This window comes from Diadema antillarum, unplaced genomic scaffold, assembly GCF_040938485.1.
Source record: "Diadema antillarum isolate AM-2024a unplaced genomic scaffold, OU_Dant_1.0 scf00000045, whole genome shotgun sequence".
NCBI classification, from domain to species: Eukaryota; Metazoa; Echinodermata; class Echinoidea; order Diadematoida; family Diadematidae; genus Diadema; species Diadema antillarum.
The window spans coordinates 4,193,533-4,206,405 of record NW_027270934.1 but is presented as its reverse complement, the minus strand read 5'-3'; the positions used below and the strand labels follow the sequence as shown (position 1 = coordinate 4,206,405).

The window sequence follows — 12,873 nt, the reverse complement described above, 5'->3', positions numbered from 1 at the left end:
CTCGCAGACTCTTGCATGGCGTTACTGGGTGTACCTTAGAAATATTCGAAGAGCCATTTATCACTAGCTGCTGGATTCGTCTTTTATTTTTGAATAAATTCCCCAATATTTTCCCCTCAAATTTCAATTTGTAGGCTAGTCAGCTGAAGTAAGTCTACTTTGTGGAGGCCTTTAGAATAAATTTGTGTTACCAATCACGATACATTGTCTTTATACGCATGAATGTTTTTAATCTTTAAAAAAAGTTCTACTTGAGCCTGTCAATTACCTTTTCTTTCAATATTCAGCAAGCATTCACACCACTTTAATAGCTTCTCAACATGCAATCTATCATTATTTCCTCACTCCTGACTAAATATCCAGCGAGTATTACACGATAGACTTGCATGTTTGAGATGAGATGGTACTTGAATATACCACAGTAGGTTTGGAGTTGGGATTGTACAATGGAATCCATAATGAAGCTGATATTAGTCAGAAGGAAGGTATTAAAGATATTTACCTTTTTCTTGAGTCGTAGATAGCAGAGTTGTCGTCTGATCCGTTGCTGTAGATGACTGTGTTCTTTCCTGTGTTGATATCTGAAGGGGCTCTGAAGGACAAAGAAAGTGATTGAACGAGGTAATAAACACACGTGTACCTCCAGCACAAGAAGTATTATTATTAAATCCGTATCAAATGTTGCACGCAGAGGGTTCAGACTTATGTTGTCGTGTTGTCTGGTCTGGAAAGAAATGTCGACTCTCTTCTAATTGTAAATCGAACTTTTTTTGTACGCACCTACCTTGGACGTTCAATGAAGAGAGAACATTTATTTCCATTTCTTATATAAAAGATATGAAGAAGCCACGAAATCACTGAAAAAATACCTTAATAGGTCATAATACATGGTATGACTAAGAATGTATGTTACAAACCATTTTGAAAGAGAAGGATAGGTAATCTTACACCGCATCTATGATTACTATCGCCATATTCAGCTGTGTCCAGAGTTCCAGCTTTTCATCCATACAGTCATGAACACACAACACGAGATCCCCTCTTACTACCTTCTCACGGGATTTTCCTACAGCAAAGTTCCGCACTCCAAAACAAGGTTGACCGGCACTGATTTTGTAGTCCAAACCTCCATGAGTTAATGGTTAGTATCTATAGCATGTCCAGAATGCCCAAGGTAACTTCTTACCAGCATTGGTCTCTGTTACGTTGACAGCGATTATTGGCAAGCGCAAAGAGTTGTCCATGATCAAGACTCGCAAAACTTTAACGACCTCTGATTCCACTTCGGCTTCAACGTAGGCGACCTCTAGGGCGGGGTTGCTAATGGGTGTGGCATTGGGAAGCTCCTCTACCTCAATGGTGATGAATATGTCAAAGTAGACCATGATACCTACTGGTCTGTGATGATGTGAGAGAGGAGACAAGTAATCGGATACACAAAAAGGTAAACATTTGGAAAACAAATGATATTCATGATTCGTTCAGGTAAATTGCCTTCCTTCATGCCATTTGGCTATATATGGTCACGTACGTGCCTATAGGGGGTATAGTTGGTGGATGTTTATGTATTAAAACGTCAAACCCAATACTTGTCTTATTCACAGCAAGTGAAATGAAAAAAAAATATATATATATATGACTGTGTCAAAATCCTAACGATGACAGCGAGTACATTCGCAATTTAACACTGGCAGGCCTACATGAACACACTACTTAAATTAAGTTTTTTTTAGTTTTTTTTTAGGCACGAGGGAATAAAGTTTTCACACGATTGGGAATTAATTTGCTCAGTCGATATAGCGCGTCTGCCTCCAGATCTAAAGGACCCTGGTTCAATTCCCGAGTCTAACTGAGCAATGTTGTGTGTAATCATCCTATCCCCTCTAATAAGAGGCAAAACACATATGTCCCTTAGATAGGACATAAGCTAGTGCAGCTGAATATGGGCTATCCAGCCATTTTCTCAGATGGAAAATAAAAACAGACAAACAACAATATGGAAATAAGGACATAATTTCTTTATGAGCGAAGAAGAAAGAACAAAAGCTTAATTCAACCCTTTAGCAGCTGCGAAATTCCTTACATAATGTCTTACTGTTCCCTGGAAGTTACAGCAATATTACTTTCATTTCGACAACTTTCGAAATTATGCAAAATAGATCACTGCATGTTTATTTGTGTCTTTTATAAGTTATGTTTATTTGAAAGCCTGTAAAGACTTTAGCAAGAGACTTGTGCGTCACAGAAATAATGCTGACATACTCTTGTTAACCTTTGACCTCTATCAAATTAATAATCATGTATTCTATATGAAAACAATAAAAAAGTAAAGCATAAAACTATTTTTAAAAAGCGGACGGGCGGTTTCGGGTGGTTTAGGGAGTAATCCGAGGGCGGTTCAGTTATTCATAGGTTAAAAAAGACTAACAAAAATAATTAATGATTTCCATTTCAATGAGCATTACTATGGGAACTTGAGAACATACCCTTGACAGATGTTTCTGCTCTAAAAAAAAAAAACAAGAGTAATTGATAGTCTTATGAAAATCGTACTTACGAAAAGCCATGTACTCTTACTCCTTCATAAGTTCCGCTTATATCTGCATTTGTGAAGGCTTCGTTTATCTGCGAAAATATTTTTAAAAAATGCTATACGATGTCGTTATTCTTCTTTGTGTACACACAGAGTCGTATTTTTTTAAATTCTTTTCGACATCCTATACATTCAGCGCTATCACTGGGAACTATGTTTTAAATGCGATTGAACTAGTTAACAGAGAATAACATTTAAACATACTCACAAGAAATATCATGATTGCCTTCACGTATTTATCAACAAACATCAACAAATACCACACATTTGAAACATTTTAAAGCTTGGTGTTTTACGTTTTTAAAATCATAGATGAGGCTATATCCGGGGAAAGATGTTAACCATCTTTGATATGTTATCTTGCTCACATGGGATAAACGAGTGTTCAAGACGAAAAAGAGGAAGTTTGTCAGTCCTTCATTATTATTTGATTTGATTAAGAGATGATTTCGACAGATCAGAACGGAGGCTTGACGTAAACCTTTAATTAAAAAAAAATAAAAGACAGAAAATAAATTGACAAGTGACATGCTATTTCGTAAAATAAAGGTTAATCACCTGGCTACATCACACCAAAACAAATTCGTACACATATCGCATGTCTGCTAGTAAGGTGCAAGTGTGAAAAAGTTACTGAGAGTACACCACAATACTTTATGCAAAATGCTTATCAGGCAAAGTTCAATGACCACTTTGACCTTGAAACTTGTTAGACTGGACTTCACCCATATTCAAGCTTTATAGTATCTTTAGTTTATGTACTTGTGGTGTGAGTTTGGTGGTCATAGCTCAAATCTGTGGAAAGTGATAGTGAGAGTGCACCACAATATTGTGATTAAAGTGACTATCGGGACACATTCACTGACCTTTCAAACTTTGACCTTCACCCATATTTGAATTTGCCCGACATATCTAAGTCATGTAATTTCCTAGTCGATGAGTTTGGTGGTCATAGCTCAAAATTGTAGGAAGTTGGCTATCAAGATCTTCCCATCTTAAGGGTGCAGCTTTTGCAAATTGTAATGCACACAAGGACAGGGTATTTTCCAAAGACAGTTCACGCGTGCGTACAATCTGGTAGCTCTACCAAAATGTTAGAAGGCAAAGAACTCACAAGATCGTTGAAACTGCTTTCCAATGCTTTGTACTCTGGGCTCGAACTGTTATCAAGAGATGAATCGTATGGCATATCTATCGTTGCAACTGCCGAGGAAATCACGTTATCTGACGAATGAAAATCCAAATGCGATTGTTAGTTATTCTTCTGCCCAGACATGTTCACGGAGGCAAAATGGTTTAATTTGCTTATGATTATGTTTAGACTGTTTCACTTTCTCTCCCCGTCCCCTCCTCTCTCCCTCACTCCCCCCCCCCCTCTCTCTCTCTCTCTCTCTCTCTCTCTCTAGAGATCTCTTTATACATACATACATAAGTGAAATTGGCTTTAGGACTTTAGGGCTGCTAGCGGACTTTTCAGTAGTTCACCTATTGCTTTTCATTGCTGCCAAAATTTCGACTCTTTCACAGGTCTTCGTCAGGACTTGAGACATGAACACACAAAAAAACAACCAATTTGCTAACACTTGAATAGAATAAGGCTAAAACAAGTTTTTCGCGTCATCAACGCTCAAAACGCTGCAATTCACACTCTCACACTTCACTATTCCCGTGGCGGATCAAGGCGCCCCCCCCCCCCCTTATTTTTTTTTAATCAAAACAAAGAAATAAAAACGAAAAGAAAAATGGGGGCAGTGCGCCCTTAACGAAATTCCTGGTTCCGCCCCTATTTCCCCACATTACGCTTGCGAACCCGTTCATTCTCTCCACATACCTAAGCCGCACACTTCCCAACGCCTTAAACAAGGTAATCAGTTTGCTTTGTTATAAATTGTTCTAACAATTTAATTTAGTTTTATACATTTTTCATTATTTCATTGCAATTACAACGGTTGCTATTGTGCATTTATGACATAATACCGCTAACATACTATTTCTTTCACCACCGTGAATGCAATGTATGTAATATTGCTGTTCTGGTGGAGTGAAAGTCACCTTAAGTTATGCTGCTGTTTACTTTTTTTTTTTTGGCTTTCTTTACTTTTTGTCTTGTTAGACCAAGATCATCGCTTAATAGCAGCTGCTTGGCGGAGGTCTCCGCTCTCAGAGTGCTTTTCTAGTTCTGTACAAGTGTATGAAAAAATGGTTGCTTTTGTGTTCACGTCCCACACACACAACCTAAATTGGTAGGCAGGACTAATAAGAAGCTAGTCCAGATGGTGTCACCCTGGACTAGTGTTATTCTAGTAATGCTAGCTTGACTTGCTTATTGGACTACCGTGAAGTTAGTAATGACTACTGGACTTGGTAAGCCAAGGCAAGTAATGACTTCTGGACTTGCATAATGCTAGTCATGATGTTAGTTAACACTGCTGGACTAGGGAAATCAAGCTAGTAATGAGCATAAAACTACTCATCATGTTAGTAGTGATTGCTGGACTAGTTAGGCAAAAGATAGTCAAAGAGTGCTGGACTAGCACAAAGCTAGTCATGTCTGCTGAACTAAGTTACTAGCTTTGGATTTCCATGCTAGTCATGACTGCTGGACTAGCATGAGACTTGTAATGGATGCTGGACTATGCTGAGTAAGGCTAGTCATTGCTGCTTGACTAGAAAACGACTAGCTTTAAACTAGTGTAGATGGTGTCAAGTTACACTAACATAGAGCTAGTACAAACAGCTAGACTAGCTTATTGCTGGTCTGGCCCTTTTGACTAGCTTTCACCAAACCTAGTGCAGCATGCGTGACAAGCGAAAGCTAGTCAAGGTCTCGGAGATGAATCTGAAATGAAATTACATGTATGCAGATAATGTAACTGTGACGAAAATACATTAAAACAAAAGCAATAATATCAGGTTAAAAATCTCAAATTTTATTCATCCAACGAATGCAGCAAATTAATGTAGGCATCATGAATATCACAAATGAATCTTACATAATTGAAAAGAAATTGAATTGCAGCATTGAATAAACATATGAATATACAGGGTTACATAAAAACACTCAATGCACAATGGGAAGCATGATATAAATCAAGAGTCGAGCTCTACAACTGCATATCTCCTTATATACAACATTTATATAAAATTGAACCCGTAAATGGCCATGTGTTGTGAACTTGCAACCCAAAAGGGTGGACAAAAAAAAAAAAAAAAAATATGATTCATTGTTATATGAGCTCATTAAGCACATGAAATTGTGACACGGCAAGTGATAGAATAAAAAAAAACGATGAAGGTGCGGGGGAGGTGAGGGGGAGAGGGGAGAGAAACGGTACACATAAAGTCTATGGGAGCGATTTTTTTAATTATGTGAATAACTTTGCTATACTAGGAACTAGGCAGTTGATTTTGGTTTTTTCTTACAGCTAGGACAGGTATAATAATCCAACTCCAAATGCATTATAAATTTCTCAATGATAATTATCTCCAATCAAGTCACAAAAGCTTTAATCATATGACCAAGTCAACTTAACACTATGAGAGCAAATTTATTATAATTCATAATTTTGTTATAATATGGGCTACAAACTTGATTTGAGTCTTTCTCATCCTTCTCATTATTTCAGCTTCATAACGCATGTTTTATTGTACAGTGTATTAAGAACTATAAATTATATGTGGCTATACAACTCAAAATCTGTGTCAAGGAGTAGCCGCAAGGCAAAGTCTGAAACTAAAGCAGAAATTCATTCCCAAGGATTGTGTACTAAATGTACAGTACATGTATTTTGGAATTTAATTAGAGAAATCTGACTCTGGTTGCTTTCTTACAAATGATTATAACATAGGCATATAGTAATAACTCATTGAGATAATGTGTGTGGTTCCTATACAATTTCGTTATTACAGAGTATATTTCATAAACTTTCACACACAAACACATTACTGTCCATAAGAATAAGATGTAATGAGGCTTGCAGTGATGTAACATCCAATACAAATGTAGGTACATGTAATGTATTAATCTGATCTAAAAATACAACAAACGGAACAAATTCTCTAAAAATTTCAGATTTTGACTTTCTTTTTATATCATGCCATTTTGTACAGAAAGGATGCATTTCTGAAGGTGGTATCAAGGTATGAAATCAGACTAGTACAAGACCGATGTTAGTACACAAAACAGTCTGTCCAAAGGGGTTTTCCGAGGTATTGTCATGAACAACATTTCATGAATATTCTTTATCTTTAAGGTATCTACTTAAAACGTATCTTGACTGTAATGCTTTCGGGTCTGGAGAGCAAGATTTTTTTTTCCTCTCTTGGGGGCCCTATCCTCTGCCCCCCCCCCCCCCCCCCCCCGAGCTCCAAGGAGGTTATCATAGGTATTGAGGCATTGTCATGAACGTATATTCTTCACCTATAAAGATATCCACATACACCATATCTTGCCTATAATGCTTTTGGATCTGGAGCACAAAAGTTTCTCCCATCTTCCCTTGCCCCCCCCCCCCCCCCCCCCCCCTCGACCACATGCTCAACATGAACAACCTTGGGACCCTACCCACTAAGGATGATCCCAACCAAGTTTGACTGAAATCTGGACTCCGGTTTGAAGAAGATGGACATGTGTTTTTTCCCCTTGGCCCCCACCACCGAAACTTGGGTCTTTCCATGAACAAACTATATTCTTTATAGGTAAATGTATAGATCTACAAATAACATATTAACTGCATTGTTTTGGGGTCTGGAGAAGAAGATTTTTAAAGATTACCCCCTTTTTCCCCTTGGGGCTGTCCCCCTGAGCCACATGCTCCACATGAACAACTTTTGGTCCCTACCCCCTAAGAATGATCCCCACCAAGTTTGGTTGATATCCGCCCACCAGTTCTTGAGAAGAAGATGAAAATGTAAAAGTCTATGCACGACGCATGACGAACAAAAAGCGATCAATCGCAATAGCTCACTCAAGCCTTTGGCTCAGTTGAGTTTAAAATAGACACAATGAACATTACCCACTTCACTAGCAGTTGTTAAGACCACATTTTGAAAACAGTACATGGATCGACCAGTCTCTGTCCTAAAAATAGATCAATTTTTTTTTTCACCAGAAAGCCAGTTTCTGACTAAAGGCAGTTTATTGTGTTACTGATATTTGATCATCTAATATTCAAATTAAATATCAACTAGCACTAATTGACAAAATTTGAAACAGTTAACCAAAATAAACTAACAATTATACCTCAAATGACCTTGTTTTTTGACTTTTGAGGCTTTGACCCTGTCATGTGACTTCAAAGTGTGTCATAAGGGGAAAGTTACCATAGTGCACCTATTATCCAAGTTTGGTTACGATTGAAGTTCAAAAAAGTTACTGAAACTGTAACAGATGGACACATGGAAGGAAGCATGGATGAACATACAGAATTTGGATCGTTTTGTGTCATCACAATATTTGGTGAATACTGCCAGTTGTTTGGGAAAATAAAATCTTCCCTATAATAAGGTTGTTTTCAGGGCAGCTTGAAGTTTCAAAACAAACTCTTTTCATCGACGAGCCCTGTTCTACTTTTAGTGTTGAAGTGCTGCAGTACGTCCTGGTAACAGCTTCATGTTCAACTACAGATGAGCCTGATGAGGCTGACTCTTCAACAAGAATGTAAGTTCCAACTTCAGAGGAGCATTTAATGTATCTCAAAAGAGGAAAAAGCAAGGATATGTACGTAGGCCTATACACCGATGGTATCTAACGTTGGAATTGTGTTCAGTCAGGGGCTTGGTGGGAGCTGCAACTACTCTCTCTCTGCCTGAGTTGATGAGTGGTGTCATAGCTCCTCAAGGTCTCCAAACGATACTCAATGAATCCCGAGATCCTTGTCATACAGGTACTCCTGAAATATAAGAATGCATTGTAGGTCAAAGCTTTTTCTCGAGTCTCAACAAATTTCACTTTGGCACAGAGTTGACTATAACTGATGAAGATCTGATAGCAGTAGAAATACATGTAGTGGCATTCTTATGGAAGAAAACGAGAATAGGTTTATAATAAATGAGCGGCGCAACTGGCATGTTGGAGCTTACGTTACATTACGTTACGTTGGAGTTTACGTACATCCAACCTAAGTCATGGAATCAGACCAATCTGCACACAAAATTTATTAGACATCTATGAACATGTACATCAAAGATTATCAAAAGCCCCCACATTGCCTGTATATTTGCCCAATGATTTAATTAAGACATAGATGCAATTAATTTCCCTGTAAAGGCCATTTTTTTCTTGGGGGGGGGGGGGGGGGGGGGGCTCATGACCATATCCTGAACAACTTTGGGTCCTTGCCCCCTAACTAAACAAGGATGATCAACTCCTAGTATGGTTGAATTCTGTCCACTATCTCTGGAGAAAAGTTGAAAATGTTCAAGTTTTTGCAAGCTAGATGAATAAGATACCATGTATGTCACTTAAGCTTTCTGCTAAAGAGGGCTAAAAAGTTGTAGATCACATAAACTTATGAGTATAAACTTACATATCCTTGTGCACCTTGTGTGGTGTCTCACAAAGTGGGGTACTGCATCGCAACTGCCTTGGCTTCAACGCGTCTTTTGCTCACTACTTGGGTATCTGAATTTAAAAAGGAAGCAAGAAGAATGTTAATCATATTCTACGAAGCAAATATATAACATCAAAAAATTGACCCTCATTTCAATCTTTTAAGGGGCTGAACTATTTTCATGTTTTTTTTTCTTGGCATTAATTTCTATTGCTATTCAGTACCGCTGTTTCAAGTACATTTATTCATGTGCTTCTTACACCAAATATCAGTTAATACAAATGAAAATTTCATGCAGATGGGTTAAGTGTGGATGTGCACAGTTAGTAGAAAAATACAAGATGTGATTATCCATCGAACTTTATGGCAAATCAATTTCCATTTTTTTTATTCATCATTATTATAATTATATCATAAGTATTAGGACTATTATCATTTACATGTGGCCCAATGGGGCTACCAAGAAAATAAGTCAGCGCGGAGTCTTGTAGGTACACTCTGTTTACATGTTTCATACAAGTATATCAGTCTTTATTTTTAAATCTATAACCATCACTTCATTTACAACGTTATACTTACCGGTCCCTTCATTTTTTTTTTTTTTTTTTTTTTTTTTTGGGGGGGGAGCACATTTTAGACTGTTATTCTCTATATTTGAGAAGACAAAAACAAAAGTGAACAGGCAAATTAGATGGTGCTATATTGCATGGAAATGTATAGTACAAGACATGACAATGGGAAACTGGTTTTCCAGACCAGTATTCAAACAATTGAACTTACGCTGTACAGTTTTCTGCTTCCATTATCAACAAGAAATATGCTACGATGATCTGGATAAGCAGGTGTCTCCTTGGAGCAGTCAGAGCTCCTTCCATCAGCTATTGAAGTATCTCCTCCCCCTTGGAGTGATGTGTGTGTTGAATTCCTGGGCAAATAAGTAAAATTTAAAGGTTTTACAAATCATACAAATTATGGCATGAGGATAATAGGTCCCTCCAGTTTACATTATAAACTTGAAGTGCAAAATCATTTAATATACATATTTGCCATAAGCAACGTTCAGCTCTACTTACACAACTCAAGACTGACCATAACATGGTTTTCACTTCTGTCGATACAGCAAGTACACATTTTTCTTAAATACGAGTACTAAGCTCTCAAGGCTTTCATTTTCAGAGAGAAGGACAGCTCCAAAACTGCTCCATGAAGAATAATTAATACTTGAAAATCATTTCTTCAAACAAAACAAAACCAACAAAGCTTTCAGTCTCTTAATGTAGCCTCTTATGTAATTACTGAGACTCTAGAATGTAAAATAAATGTGAATCAATTTCAAACTAGTCTCCCTTCATTAATCATCGTGGAAAACAACAGAATAGCTTACAGCAGGGTTAGTGCAATGGAAGTCCATATCTCAGAGGCTCCTTCGCTGATGTTGGCCCGGTGTTTCCAGCATTCGTCAACCATGCATTCAATGGCTAGTCGTTGGCCACATCTGTTACATGTACTTCTTCAATCTGGTGATCTGCACCCTCGTGGTGTGACAGAGACTGTACAGCTATCAATCTGTCTTCGTTCTCCAAATGATGACCCCTATACCGAGTTCCTTTAAATCACCATCACTCCCGAAGAACTGTCATGTTACGTCTTTTTATCTGGAGGAAAGCATGAAAACACAATGTTCAGAAATGGATTTAGAACTCATCTCCACAAGACAATATGCAGTTCCGTTTTGTCCACACAAATACTAAGCGTGCATCAATAGAAAAGCTAGAAATTACTTTTTAGCTACATCGATCAGCATATTTAGAAAGACCCAAAGATGATCTCTGCCAAATTTCAATGCCTAAGGTCACCTGTAACTTTCATAAAAAACTATGTTCAAATATAGTACCCGTTGTCGTCTGCTAAAAGGGGGATCGATCTCCATGATGTGTGAGCACGTTGATCTTCAGCTAGAAGTGTGATGTCACAGTGGACTAACACTTAACAGTGCATGCATCGTATTTCTTACTTTGATTGCCACACATGACGTGGGAGTGCAATAGCACTATGGTATTCTCCCAGCTGTGTGGATGCTCGAATGTGGTGGCAAATAAAAGTCCTTTTTACTACATAGGTCATCACAATTATATAAATCACCAAATTTCACCATTTTTTTTTTTATTACCGTATCGAGATCACCTTCTGGCAACACAGTGTCAATGATTCGGCTGTCGACTCAATAGCAATGTAGAGTTTCTAGACGCTTCTAGTCTATTGCATTAACCCTATTTCAACTGGGCTATTGGAGACCAAGTTTTTACGGGGGGGGGGGGGGGGTCAATTTGACCCCCCTTCAGATCTCGGCCGCCGATCACGCGATCGCCGCAAAATTTTGCCTGAAAATAGAGCCGGATGTCAACTACAAGATTACACGGTCATACAATAGAAAAAATGTTGATTTTATATTTTTGAATAAATTAATTATGCAAATTTATGCATGAAATTATATTTTTACATACAACTCCAACAAAAAGACTGAAGGATTGCTAAATTTTTGTGTCAGAGTTCCTCAAGACACATCAAACAATTTTCTTTTAAAAAAATAGCGCAGTCAAAATCAGTTTCTTTTGTTTTTTTATTGTTTTGTTAATTTTTCATGTACTTTACTGTTTTTTCGATCTTTTGTTTTCCATTGTTTGTTTGGTTTTTTTCCAAAATTTGTTGCAGGCACTTTTTCAAGCTTATCTACATTAGAATTGATTAATTTCAATGGTTAAAAGTTGAAATAATCTAATTTATATCAATTAAACAAAAAAAAAACCAAACAAACCACAATTTGCATAGGATTTGCACAGAAATCATGAATTTGAGCTGTTTTCAGGTTGACATGCATATGCAAAACATTGCGTAACGTCAAAACGGTGTACCCGGACATCGCAAATTTGGTCTCAAAATATGCGGGAGACTTCAATGAAAAAAAGTCATGAAATGACGCGGCAAAATCTTTGCGCGTTGCGGAATCGTGGCGTGAAATGTCGAGAAGGGGGTCAATTTGACCCCCCTCCCAGTTAAAATAGGATTAATTATAGCACAGCTTTATATACGTCGATCTCTAACCGTGGTCTAAACTCGACCAGACGTCTCCCTATACATACTTTACAGTGATCATCTCTGTGTGCATGATGCTATGCTTGTAGTCCATGTAGAGTTCATACCACTGCACTGTAGGCCTAACGTTAGGTCTATAATACCGCAATGAGAACCGGACCTGGCCCTAGGATATAGCTTATCCTGGAAAACCGTTCAATGTAGGCCCTAGATGTGGTCTAGGTTCTGCTTCTACTACGTTCTAGGGCTAAATCGTGATATCGGTCCCCTCTCTTCTGCGTGTGTGTCTCCACTAATGCGCAAAGTCTATGGAGGTTGAAAGAAGTCCCCAGCTATAGCGGTGAAGGGTGAGTGGGGACCTAACCGGAGTTCTAGACTACCTACTAATACTAGTTGGGCCTAACCCGTTAGTAATAGTAGGCCTATTTCGCGTTAATGCTGTTCTAGTTGGAATAGAATAAATGAGTAGGGCCTACAATTAACGCCAACGGTTGTGAGACTTGTTTAGACTAACGCCAACGGTTAGACTTTTACAGTTAAAGAGTAAGCCCTACCTCGGTAGAACCCCAACTTAAGTACATGTAGACTAGACCGTGTCTAGTTCTATTAGTTTCTCTAAGATCTAACATTACACTG

General features: G+C 38.0%; 1 long non-coding RNA gene across 1 annotated transcript; it reads right to left on the bottom strand.

The window, feature by feature from the left end:
• Positions 1 to 8,350: 8,350 nt before the first annotated feature.
• Positions 8,351 to 10,285, bottom strand: LOC139714797 (uncharacterized). Its single transcript, XR_011709758.1, has 3 exons — positions 9,925 to 10,285; positions 9,121 to 9,215; positions 8,351 to 8,484 (listed from the first exon to the last, which is right to left on the bottom strand). It is a non-coding gene; the product is annotated as an uncharacterized lncRNA (long non-coding RNA).
• Between the last annotated feature and the right edge of the window lie 2,588 nt (positions 10,286 to 12,873).